This window comes from Chenopodium album, chromosome 9 (assembly GCF_948465745.1).
Source record: "Chenopodium album chromosome 9, dcCheAlbu1.1, whole genome shotgun sequence".
Classification (NCBI taxonomy): domain Eukaryota; kingdom Viridiplantae; phylum Streptophyta; class Magnoliopsida; order Caryophyllales; family Amaranthaceae; genus Chenopodium; species Chenopodium album.
The window spans coordinates 36,997,458-37,009,230 of NC_137842.1; the positions used below are offsets into that span (position 1 = coordinate 36,997,458).

The 11,773-nt window shown below is 42.8% G+C and overlaps 1 pseudogene; it reads left to right on the forward strand.

The window, feature by feature from the left end:
- Nucleotides 1-11,180: 11,180 nt before the first annotated feature.
- LOC145561165 (small nucleolar RNA R71) lies at nt 11,181-11,279 on the forward strand (annotated as a pseudogene).
- Nucleotides 11,280-11,773: the final 494 nt, after the last annotated feature.

Here is an 11,773-nt window from a genome sequence, read left to right on the forward strand (position 1 = left end):
AGTTCCTGCCAAGTTTTGGCAATTTTGAGTAACATGGGCCCGCGCCCGCAGCCTGCTGGATTTGCCTTGGAAACATCTCCGAGGCCTCTCCAAGCCCTCTCTAAGCCCTCTCTAGCCAAATGCTTCTTCCTTGCTTGATCATTAAAGTCCCAAATTGAATCCTTCGCCAAAGTGATTCTCACAATACCTACACAAGTACACAAAGAAAGGAAATAAAAGGGAAAAAGAGCCAAATAAAGGAAAACACGATAAAAACACGAGAATCATAAAGAAAAGAGGAAAAAGAGAAACTAAAGGAAAAAGGACCAAAAATAAGAGAAGAAAGCATGAAAAGGGGAAAGAAATAACCCTAAAAGACTACCCTATGAGTGCCATAAATGACACTCATCAAATTCCCCCAAGCTAGACTTTTGCTCGTCCCGAGCAAAACAAAGGCTAAAAAGGAATAAGAAGGGCTTATTCGAAGCAAAAAGAAAAAGAGGGGCGAGAATTTACACTAAGACTCACTGTCGTAGGAATCACGGTTGTTTTTAGCTACAACAAGCCATTTAAACCCCTAGATCGCTCTAGAGGACGAGTGATGCTCTCGTAAGGGTATCCTAAGAGTTTACCCATAACTCTCCACCAAACCCCCAAGAGGCAAACCAGAGAAGGAAAAGAAAGAGGGAAAAAAAAAAACCAAAATCTTTACGAAATGGACTTTACAAAGAGACTATAATTCAAATGAATAACAACCTTTCTAAAGAGAATTATGGTATGCATGTTATAAGATACCTAAGGTTGATTGAAACATAAATATGCTAAGCATAGGAACTAGTTATCACATTCCACTTTCATCCCAAACGGTCTTACCGCGTTCCCCCTACTAATCTTATGTCTCCCCTTAGTGAGCATCTCTTAGATTCCGCGAAGGAACCGGAAAAAGATCAAATTTTTGGGCTACTCGACATCTTGATTTCGCATCCCCTTTCCTTAGTCTACAACATATAATTCCCTCCACCGATGAAAGACTCAACTCCTAGGTCCAAAGGTCTTCCCCAAGGTTGTAACGTAAGGGAAGAAGGGTTAAGGTAGGCTTAAAATTTAAAATTTGGTGGTTATCCTAAATTGTGAAGCAAAGACCGGCCAAATCTCAACACCAAACTTAAGTAATCACCAAACAAAAACGTATTAACACCCCCAAGCTTATTCAAAGCAACAATCTACAATCATTAGAACAAAAAGCGCAAGCGCTTTCCCCCCAAGCTAAAAGAAACATTGTCCTCAATGCATAGAGAGGAGAAAGACACTTCAATTTTTTTTTTTTTTTTTTTTTATAGTATTCTCATTAATAAAATTGTTTGAAATTCCTTGAACTCCTTAAAAGCATTAGTCCTTGCCCTTTTTTTTTACTAAGGACGGGTTTTACATAAGCATTCGCCATTATTTATCAAATATTAACAACTCAATTATGTGTACCAATTCGAACCAAGCCCCAACTTCATAGACCACAATCTCCAAACATCGACCCTTGCTTCACAAAAACCAAAAAGAAGGAGAACGAAACAAAAGGCTCAAGATATCTAATTATGCGGCTTGAAAAGAAGGAAAAGGGTTCAAAGGGGTAACAAGTAGGCAAATGAATCCCAAACCAAAAAGTGACTATCCTAGAAAAAGAAAAATACCTCCCCGAAAAATTTGCCTTTGTCCTTTCTAGGTAGTTCGGTCACGGTCTTAGGAATCATACGCTAAGATTCTAGATTAGGTTTGCGAAAATCAAGGATCCATGCCGCTCATGCAAGAGTATGATGAAAGCTTGAACAAATATAAATCTCACATGGTTGTAGCAAAGACTCACTAAGGGTGTCAAATCAAAGATAGGGAGCAACTACCAACATGCCACAAACGAGTAGAATCCGGTTTCATGATCCCCCTAGTTCTAGACAACTATCTTAGCATGCTTTATCCTAGAATCAACCAAACGTAATCTCAAACCGTGCATACCATTATTACCTAAGAAGACCATTATTCAAAAGCAAAAGTCCAGTGCATACTAGTCCAATTTTCAAAAAGATAAAGAGTGAAAATAAAGCCTCAAAAAGTTATGCACACAAACAAGATTAAAAGAAAAGGAAAGAAAAGAAAAGAAAAGAATGGAAAACTTAGACAAGGACAAGAAAGGGAAAGAGGAAAAGAGCAAAGATGCAATCATAACACGTTTATCCCAATCGACATACAAGCGGTCTAATGGCCACATCGCCAAAGACCCCAAACACACTAGGTGTTAAAATCATACATCGTCGAACCGTTCAACTTCTCCTAAATCTAATCTTAATCTAAGCACCCAAGAAAATGAAGAAGCGAAAATAAAAAGGTAAAATAAGAAAGGCCTCACCAAGCATCCGCTCTAAATTAAAGTACCCAAGGAGTAGGAATGTGCATCTCCAAAAGGTTCCGCAATCCAAAGCATAGGCTACGAGCAAGGTGAGTTAAGGAAAAATGTTATATATACAAAATGAAATTGTTAGTAACTTCCAAACAAAAGCAACCATTAAAACACTTAGATACAAATTATATACAAAGACCTAGAGAAATTATCATCATCAAAATTTCTATTTTTTTTTTCTCAAGAAACTCCCAAAAAACATCAAGAAATGAACCAAAACAACAAGCAACAGACCAACGAGACCATTAGCAAAAATCCACCAAAAGCCTTATCAAAGACTTCCCACCGAGCCCAGGTGCTTCCCCAAACCAACATAAAACATCCTTTTTGACCCTCCCCCCTCACAAAATGAAGGCATCGACCGCGATGCCTATAATCATGCAAAATAGGGAAAGGGGAGAACAGAAAGGGGAACAACATGCATAAGGGGATTATTGGCCACTACGGCCAGCACCATCATCACCCGTATCCCAACCTCCGGTGTAACCGGGTGGAAAACCATAGTGACCCTGGAATAGGTCAAGTTGGGATCGGGTTGATTGGTCATAGGGCTCAGGCTGAACAAGGGGCTCGGGGTGATGGGGGTGAACATAGTAATATGCGGGATCACCCCGATAATCACTCCCCCCCGAGACCCTATAATCATAAGGTGGGAAATCGCGCCTTGGCACATCGGGGTCCTCCACCCCGGGCCAATATGGGTACGTAGGGAGGTTGTCACCACCCCATGAAGGTACCGACCCTTGTTGGGGCGGCACATAAGGGTAGTTGACCGGAGGTGTGACCTCCCCACTACGCACACTAGCGTCATACAATGCGCTAGTTTGAAAAGACAAAGTTTGGTGGTCCGAGTACATACCTTGCATGCTCAATTGCATGCGCTCCATTTGGTGTCTCATGGCCTCCATCTCTCGGAGATAAGCATCCCCTTGGAAACCTTGTTGTTGTTGTTGTTGTTGTTGTTGTTGTTGTCTTCTTTCTCTTCTTCTTCCTTGAGCATCATCATGAAAATGCTCATGTTGTTGTTGTAGTGGCGGTTGTTGTTGCTCTTCATCATATTCATCTCCTCCTCCTTCCTCCTCTTCCTCATCATTCTCATCCCCATCAATCTCATCATCCTCCTCCATCTCATCCTCAATCCTCCCATTGTCCTTAGGGACCATCCAAATGTTCCTAGCCTCACGAAGGATGGAGGTGGCGGCCGGGTTAGGGAGAAGGCAATGGTGGGTATTTCTCACTAGCCAAGAGTAGGTGCCGGTTCTCCTAGTGCTAGTTATGAAACGTAAGGTGTTAACTTGCTTCAAACTAATCCACACGTCTTCACTCCTTCCAACCGGAGTGCAAGACTTCAAGAACCCCTCTTGCTTAAAATACGACACAAGACGTGTCACCATGCCCCCACAATGGATTTCCCTCGTTTTGACCCCATGCATTATATCCTTGCAACAATTCATGAAGATATAGCCAAAATTAATCCTTGACCCTTACTCTGGCTTGGTAGCCATCCATAGCACCATAATCTCCTCCCTAGACAACTTCCCCAAATCTTGCTTATTAAAAACCGAATACCCAAGAATTCTATGAAGGATCCTAAGGGCCGGATGGATAATCTCACTAGCAAGAGACTTTTTCGAATCAAACTCCCTCTTGTTGGCTATGGTTCTCCACCAAGAAACCTCATTATACTCAGATTGGACAAGGGAGATAAGGGGATCGAAGATATCACCATTGGGGTTGAAACCAAGGGCTACATTGAACTCGACTAGGTTCATGGTGTGTTTGACATTGAAGAGTTGGAAGGAAATAATAAAATCGGTTTCCCCCACCTTATTGAACTCAAATGTGGAGAAAAATTCAATGGAAGGCTCCAAATAGGTTCTAGGGGCCGATTTTAGAAACTCACCCAAGCTAAGGTTATCTAGGAGGATGTCAAGGTCATTTTCAATTCCTAACTTGGCCATTTCCTCACGAAAGTAATGCCGGGAGGGTCTAAACTTCCGGTCTTTCATTTTGTTATAGATGGGGGTTTGTTTAGACCGATTCTAAAATTTGAGAGGAGGTAAAGGAGGAGGAGGAGCATCATCTTGAGTTGTGGAATGCGGTTGGGGTTGAGGGTTTGAGGATTGGCCTTGAGAAGATTGGTCGGGGGATTGGTTTGAGCGCTTTTTGCTACTTTTGACTCTTCTTATCAAATCCATTTTAACAAAAGTCACACAAGTCACAAGAACACAACAAACTCCCTCAAACAAATCAACTTCCTCCAAAAATTACTCACAAACCTCCTTACAAATCCAACCAAACCACCACAAACTACAAGGTACCTGTTCCAATCAACACAACAACCAAAATCCAACAACAAACAACAATATCAACAATCATTCAACAATATAATCATGAATCAACAAGAAAAAGTAACAATCACCCAAATACACCAATTTTCCATAAATCAACCATAAAACACAAAAATCATGCTCAAATTCAAGGTAAACAAACCAATGTAAAGAAATCAATTGAAATTGACAAAAATATTACAAAGGTTAGAAGTATACCAAGATTGGAGACTCAAATAAAACTCAAAGCACTTCAAAGACCCGAATTTTCCCGAAGAAGCACGAGAAAGAATAGGAGGAGTGTTGAAAATGGAGGATTATGGAAGAAATTGTGAAAAATTTGGGCAAAAGGTGAAGAAATTTTTGGGAAATTGATGTTTAGGGGTTAGGGTTTGAGAGGAGGTAGAGAGAGAAAGGGGAAAAATAAGGAGAAGAGGAGAAAATAAGAGAGGAGAGAGGGAGAAGAGGGGCGTGCCCCGGGTTAAAACCCAGTTCGCCGCGCCCTCTCCGGAAAATGCCGCGCCTGCGGCAAATCTCCCGCGCTCGCGGCGAGACCGCGGGGCAACCGCGGGGACTTCCTGGAATTTCAGAATTTTAGTACCTGATGGGGGGCCGCGCCCTCTCCCGAAAATGCCGCGCCCGCGGCAAATCTCCCGCGCCCGCGGAGAGACCGCGGGGCAATCGCGGGAAGTCCCTGGAAAGGGGGTTCCAAATTTGCTTGAATTTAGGCCGCGCCCTCTCTAAACATGGAGCGCCCGCTCCAAAACCTTCCGCGCCCGCGGAGAGACCGCGGGGACTTCCTGGAATGAAGTTTCAAATTTGGTCGAATTGAGGCCCGCGCCCTCTCCAACAGGGGGCGCCCTCTCCAGAACCTCCCGCGCCCGCGGAGAGACCGCGGGGCAACCGCGGGAAGTCCCTGGAAATGACATTATAAATTTGCTTCAAGAGGAGAAATTGCCCCCGAGGTCTCTCTTTGCCCTCGGGGAGCCCTCTCCCCAGCACTCTTAACTTTTCTTCAAACCCCTTTTTTTTCCAACAAGCGATGATAAAGCCCGACCTACAAGACAAACACAAAACTAACTCAAGAATAAAATCAAAAACCAATCAAGGAAAAATAAAAGAAAAGAAAGGAAAAAGAAATGAGATGAGAATCCGGGTTGCCTCCCGTAAGCGCTTTTGGTTAACGTCGTTAGCTCGACGTGCACCACCATCTCAAGGTGGCTTGAAAAGAATCATCTTGTGAACAAGTCCAACAAACACTCCCTCATAGTACTTCTTGAGCCGATGACCATTAACTTTGAATGAAGATGAGGAGTTCAAAGGAGAAATCTCCACGGCACCATTATCAAAAACATCTTTCACCAAGAATGGTCCACTCCATCTTGACATGAGCTTTCCGGGAAACAACTTCATCCTTGAATTGTAGAGGAGGACTTTGTCACCTACACAAAACTCATTTTTCTCAATCAACTTGTCATGAACCTCTTTGGAGCGAGCCTTGTAGGTGCTAGCACAATCGTAAGCATCAAGTCGAAGTTCCTCTAGCTCATGAAGATCCAACCACCTCTTCTCCCCCGCACTAGCTAAGTCAAAATTTATCTTCTTGATAGCCCATAAGGCACGATGTTCAAGCTCTACCGGGAGATGGCACGATTTGCCATAGACAAGGCGATATGGAGTGGTACCAATAGGCGTCTTAAAAGTCGTTCTATAAGCCCAAAGAGCATCATCTAACTTGTTCGACCAATCCTTTCTATTCCTTGCAACCGTCTTCTCAAGAATGAGCTTTATTTGACGATTGGAGACCTCGACTTGGCCACTCGATTGAGGATGATATGGAAGGCCGAACCGTTGATGCACTCCATGTTTCCTCAACATCTTTCGGAAAGCGTTGTGAACAAAATGAGATCCGTTATCGCTTATCACAGCCTTAGGCACGCCAAACCTTGGGAAGATGATTTTGTTGAACAACTTCAACACTACTTTGTAGTCATTAGTAGGGGAGGCAATGGCCTCAACCCATTTAGAAACATAGTCCACAGCCACAAGTATGAATTAATTACCATATGAAGATGGGAACGGTCCCATAAAGTCAATCCCCCAAACATCGAACACCTTTAACTCAAGAATGGGCTGTTGAGGCATCTCATTCCTCTTGGAGATATTCCCAACCCTTTGACATCGGTCACATGACTTCACAAAGCCCCATGAGTCCTTGAAGAGATGCGGCCACCACAAACCACATTGAAGAACCTTGGTAGCGGTCTTGGAAACACTCATATGCCCACCACTAGGGTCCGAGTGGCACATCCTTAAAACACTAGGAACCTCTTCATTTGGAACACAACGCCTAAGTAAGCCATCAACCCCTCGTTTGTATAGGATGGGATCATCCCACAAGTAATGTCTTGCCTCCCTCTTGATTTTCTTCCTTTGGTTCTTTGAGAAAGAGGGTGGAAACTCCCCACATGCTAGAAAATTCACCAAGTCGGCATACCATGGGAGTTCCTTCACCTCTATGGCATATAAGAAGTCATCAAGCATTCTATCCTCAATTGGTGAACCATCATCATGAATGTGATCTCCCTCAAGGCGAGAAAGATGGTCCGCCACAACATTCTCCGCACCCTTCTTATCCCTAATCTCAATCTCAAAAGTTTGCATCTCAAGCACCCATCGAATCAACCTAGGCTTGGACTCTTTCTTGGCAAAGAGATACTTGAGGGCCGCGTGATCCGTGAAGACTATGGTCTTGGAACCCAACAAGTAACAACGGAATTTCTCAAAAGAGTGCACAATTGCTAAAAATTCTTTTTCCGTTGTTGTGTAGTTCTTTTGAGCCCCATTGAGTGTCTTGGACATATAATAGATCACATGAAGCTTCTTTTCTACACGTTGTCCCAAAACACCTCCAATAGCCCAATCACTTGCATCACACATCAATTCAAAAGGAAGATCCCACCTTGGGGCTTGAACAATAGGAGTGGAGATAAGGGCCTTCTTCAATTTATCAAATGCCTTCAAGCATTTGTCATCAAAAATGAACTCAACATCCTTTTGAAGAAGGTCATTTAGGGGCTTAGCAATAAGTAAAAAATCCTTGATGAATCTTCTATAGAAACCCGCATGACCAAGGAACGATCTCACACCCTTGACATTCACCGGAGGTGGAAGTTTCTCAATAACTTCTATTTTTGCCTTATCCACCTCAATGCCTCTATTTGAAATCTTGTGCCCAAGCACTATACCTTCTTCCACCATGAAGTGGAATTTCTCCCAATTCAAAACAAGATTGACCTTAACACATCTTTCCAAACACTTCTCAAGGTTCACAAGGCACTCCTCAAATGAGACACCCCCCCACCGAAAAGTCATCCATGAAAACCTCCATTTCCTCCTCCAACATATCCCCAAAGATACTCATCATGCACCTTTGGAATGTAGCGGGTGCATTGCATAACCCAAAGGGCATTCTTCGATAGGCAAAGGTCCCATAAGGACATGTGAAGGTAGTTTTCTCTTGATCATCGGGGTGAATGGGGATTTGGAAGAATCCCGAATATCCATCGAGGAAACAATAGAACTTGTGCCTTGTTAGTCTTTCAAGCATTTAATCAATAAATGGAAGAGGGAAGTGATCCTTCTTGGTGGATGTTTTTATACGTCTATAGTCTATACACATCCGCCAACCCGTGACCGTCCTAGTTGGAATGAGCTCACCCTTCTCATTCTCAACCACGGTCATGCCCCCCTTCTTTGGAATGACATGCACGGGGGAGACCCACCTTGAGCTAGAGATGGGGAATATGATTCCCGCATTCAATAGCTTGGTGATCTCCTTCTTAACTACCTCTCCCATTTGGGGATGTAGTTTTCTTTGTCGTTCGATAGAAGGAAGGGCGCCTTCCTCAAGTGTTATATGGTGTTGGCACAAGGCGGGGCTTATATCTTTAAGATCATCAATTATGTACCCCAAAGCACCTTGGTGCTTTCTCAAAACACCACATAACGCTTGAGCTTGGCTCACGCTCAAGGATGCACTAACTATCACGGGATAAGTGGAATGAGGGCCCAAGAACTCATACCTAAGGTGTGATGGTAGAGGTTTGAGCTCTACCATAGGCACACCATTACCTTCCTTTGATGTGGCCGCTTGCAAAGCCTCTTGGCTTGAGATTTTCAAGCACATTTGCTCATCCACTTCTTCCATGCTTCCATTAAGCAATTCTTCATAGAATGCCACTTCCTTGCATGGTGTACCTACTTTGTCCTTTTTCAACAAAACATTCTCAAGAGCATCGTTAGAGGTGAGCAAGTGCTCATGCATGGAAGACACAACATGATCAAGTGAATCAATCATCATGCAATTTTCTAGAGAAGAAGATGGATATTTCATGCTTTCATTCAAATCAAATTCAATGACCTCATCTCCTACCTTAAGGGAAATCTTTGCACTCCTCACATCAATCATACCACCCGAGGTAGCAAGAAAGGGTCTACCTAAAATGATTGGAATGGTAGCATCTTCATCCATTTCAAGCACAATAAAATCCACCGGGAACACAAACTTCCCAACCCTCAATGGAACATCTTCTACCTTACCTTTTGGAAACTTGATTGACCTATCGGCTAATTGCAAGGTAATGTTAGAAGGTAAGAGTTCCCCTAGTTCAAGCCTTTGATAAACCGAATATGGCATAATGCTAACACTAGCTCCCAAGTCACATAAGGCATTATCAATTTGCATCTTGTTAATGGCACAAGGGATGGAGAAGTTTCCAGGGTCTTTCAATTTGGGTGGCATTTTGTTCATGATGATAGCACTACAATTTTCAGTCAAATTGATAGTTTCCACAACCTCACAAGTCCTTTTCCCACTCAAAATGTCCTTGAGGAATTTGGCATAATTTGGCATTTGGTTGATCACATCGGTAAAAGGTAGAGAAAGATGAAGTTGTTTTAGCATATCAATGAATCTCCCAAATTGCTCATCTAATTTGTGTCTCATGAATTTTTGTGGGTAAGGGAGCTTGGGTTTCACAATTTCTTTCTCTACTCTCACCTCTCTAGGTGTCTCAACCACAACCTCATCCAATGATGCCCTATCCCCCTCATTCTCAACCAAGGCTTTCTTAGGAATCTCCTTATCCTCACCCTTCCTAGGCAATCTCTCCTCAAGAACCTTACCACTCCTAGTAACAATAGCATTCACATGTTTCTTGGGATCAAGACCTTGGGAAGGTAAAGAAGAAGGGCTTGCATGATCTTTCAAAGCATTAGCACGTTGAGAAATTTTATTTTCAAGCATTTTATTGTGGGTCATCATTTCATTGAACTTCTTATCACTAACGGCTATGTATGTGTTCAACAACTTGGTTTAATTCTCAATTATTTCTTCCAAATTGGTCCTAGGTAAAGAAGGTTGGGAATAGGAATTTTCTCCTTGAGTCCTTGGAACAAATCCGGGTGGGGGACCTCTTTGAGCATTATTTTGAAAATTGTCCTTCCCTTGATTGTTCCAAGTACCCCTATTTTGATTTTGTCCATAACCTTGATTATGGTTACCACCACCTTGATTATGGTTACCACTACCTTGGTTGTGATTTCCATAACCTTGGTTTTGATTACCATAATTTTGGCTTTGATTTTGGCCACTATAACCTTTATTATGGTTACCACCACTTTGATTATGGTTACCACTACCTTGGTTGTGATTTCCATAACCTTGGTTTTGATTACCATAATTTTGGCTTTGATTTTGGCCACTATAACCTTGATTATTATAGCTACCACGAAAACCTTGGTTCCCTTGGTTTCTATAACCACCACCTTGATTATAGTTGTCAAAATTGCCTTGGTTTTGGTAATTCCTATTCCATTGACCTATTTGATTATCAAACCTTCGAGCATTATTATTTGACACATAATTCACATGCTCACTCTCATTGTTATCAAACTCATCAACACATTAATTAGGACAATTACTAGAGTCATGATCATACGATCCACATGCGTCACAAAACAAACAACCCATAGGCATATTATGTGAAGAGGGAGGGGGTTGAGAGTTAGAAGGAGTACCTCTCCCCTTAAATTGGGAGGGAAGATTCGAAGCTTGGGATGAAGTAGAAGTGCTCTCCAACTTGGCTTTGATTGCGGTCATCTCCTTTCCCAAGTTTGTCATTTGGGAGGAAAGGTTGTTGATCGCATTTAGATGGTCTACCGAGTACAATGAAGATTGCTTGCTTGAAGAGTCTCTCTCCCCATCTTGCCAATCTCTATAGTACGTCACCACGTCCTCAATGATGTCCACCACTTCTTCTTCGGTCTTGTTCATGATAGGACCCCCGGCCCCCCCATCAAGGCATGACTTGCCTTGGGGACTTAAACCGCCATAGAAGATTTGGACCACTTGGTATGTTGGGATTCCGTGGTGAGGGCACTCCCTTTGATACTCTTTGTATCTCTCCCATGCTTCGTAAAGGCTTTCATTTGGCCTTTGCTTGAACCCTTGAATCAAGGCTCTTGCCTCCGCCGTCTTCTTTTGAGGGTAAAAACGGGACAAGAAGGCCTTTGTAACATCATCCCATGTTCTCAAGGAATTGGGCTTCACCTCTTTATCTAGCCACTCTAAGGATCTTCCTATGAGAGAGAAGGGGAACAACTTGAGGCGTATGAACTCTTGAGAAACTCCGTTGACTTTGATGGTGTTGCAATATTTTTCAAATTCTTTAAGATGGTTCAACGGGCTCTCATTCTTAGCCCCACTATATTGCCTCCTCTCAATTAAGGTGATCATGGCCGGCCGAATCTCGAAATCATTTGCTGGTGTTGTAGGCGGAGCTATGCCGCTCTCAAACCTATAACCACCGGGTATTCCTAGCTCCTTCAAGGCCACTCTCGGATTTTCTCCGATGCCTTGCTCTTCTTCAATCTCTTCTTCACTTGAAGAACTATACCCCAAGGAGAATCGATTAGCTATTCTTCTTCTTGAGAGAGTCCTCTCAATTTCCGGGTC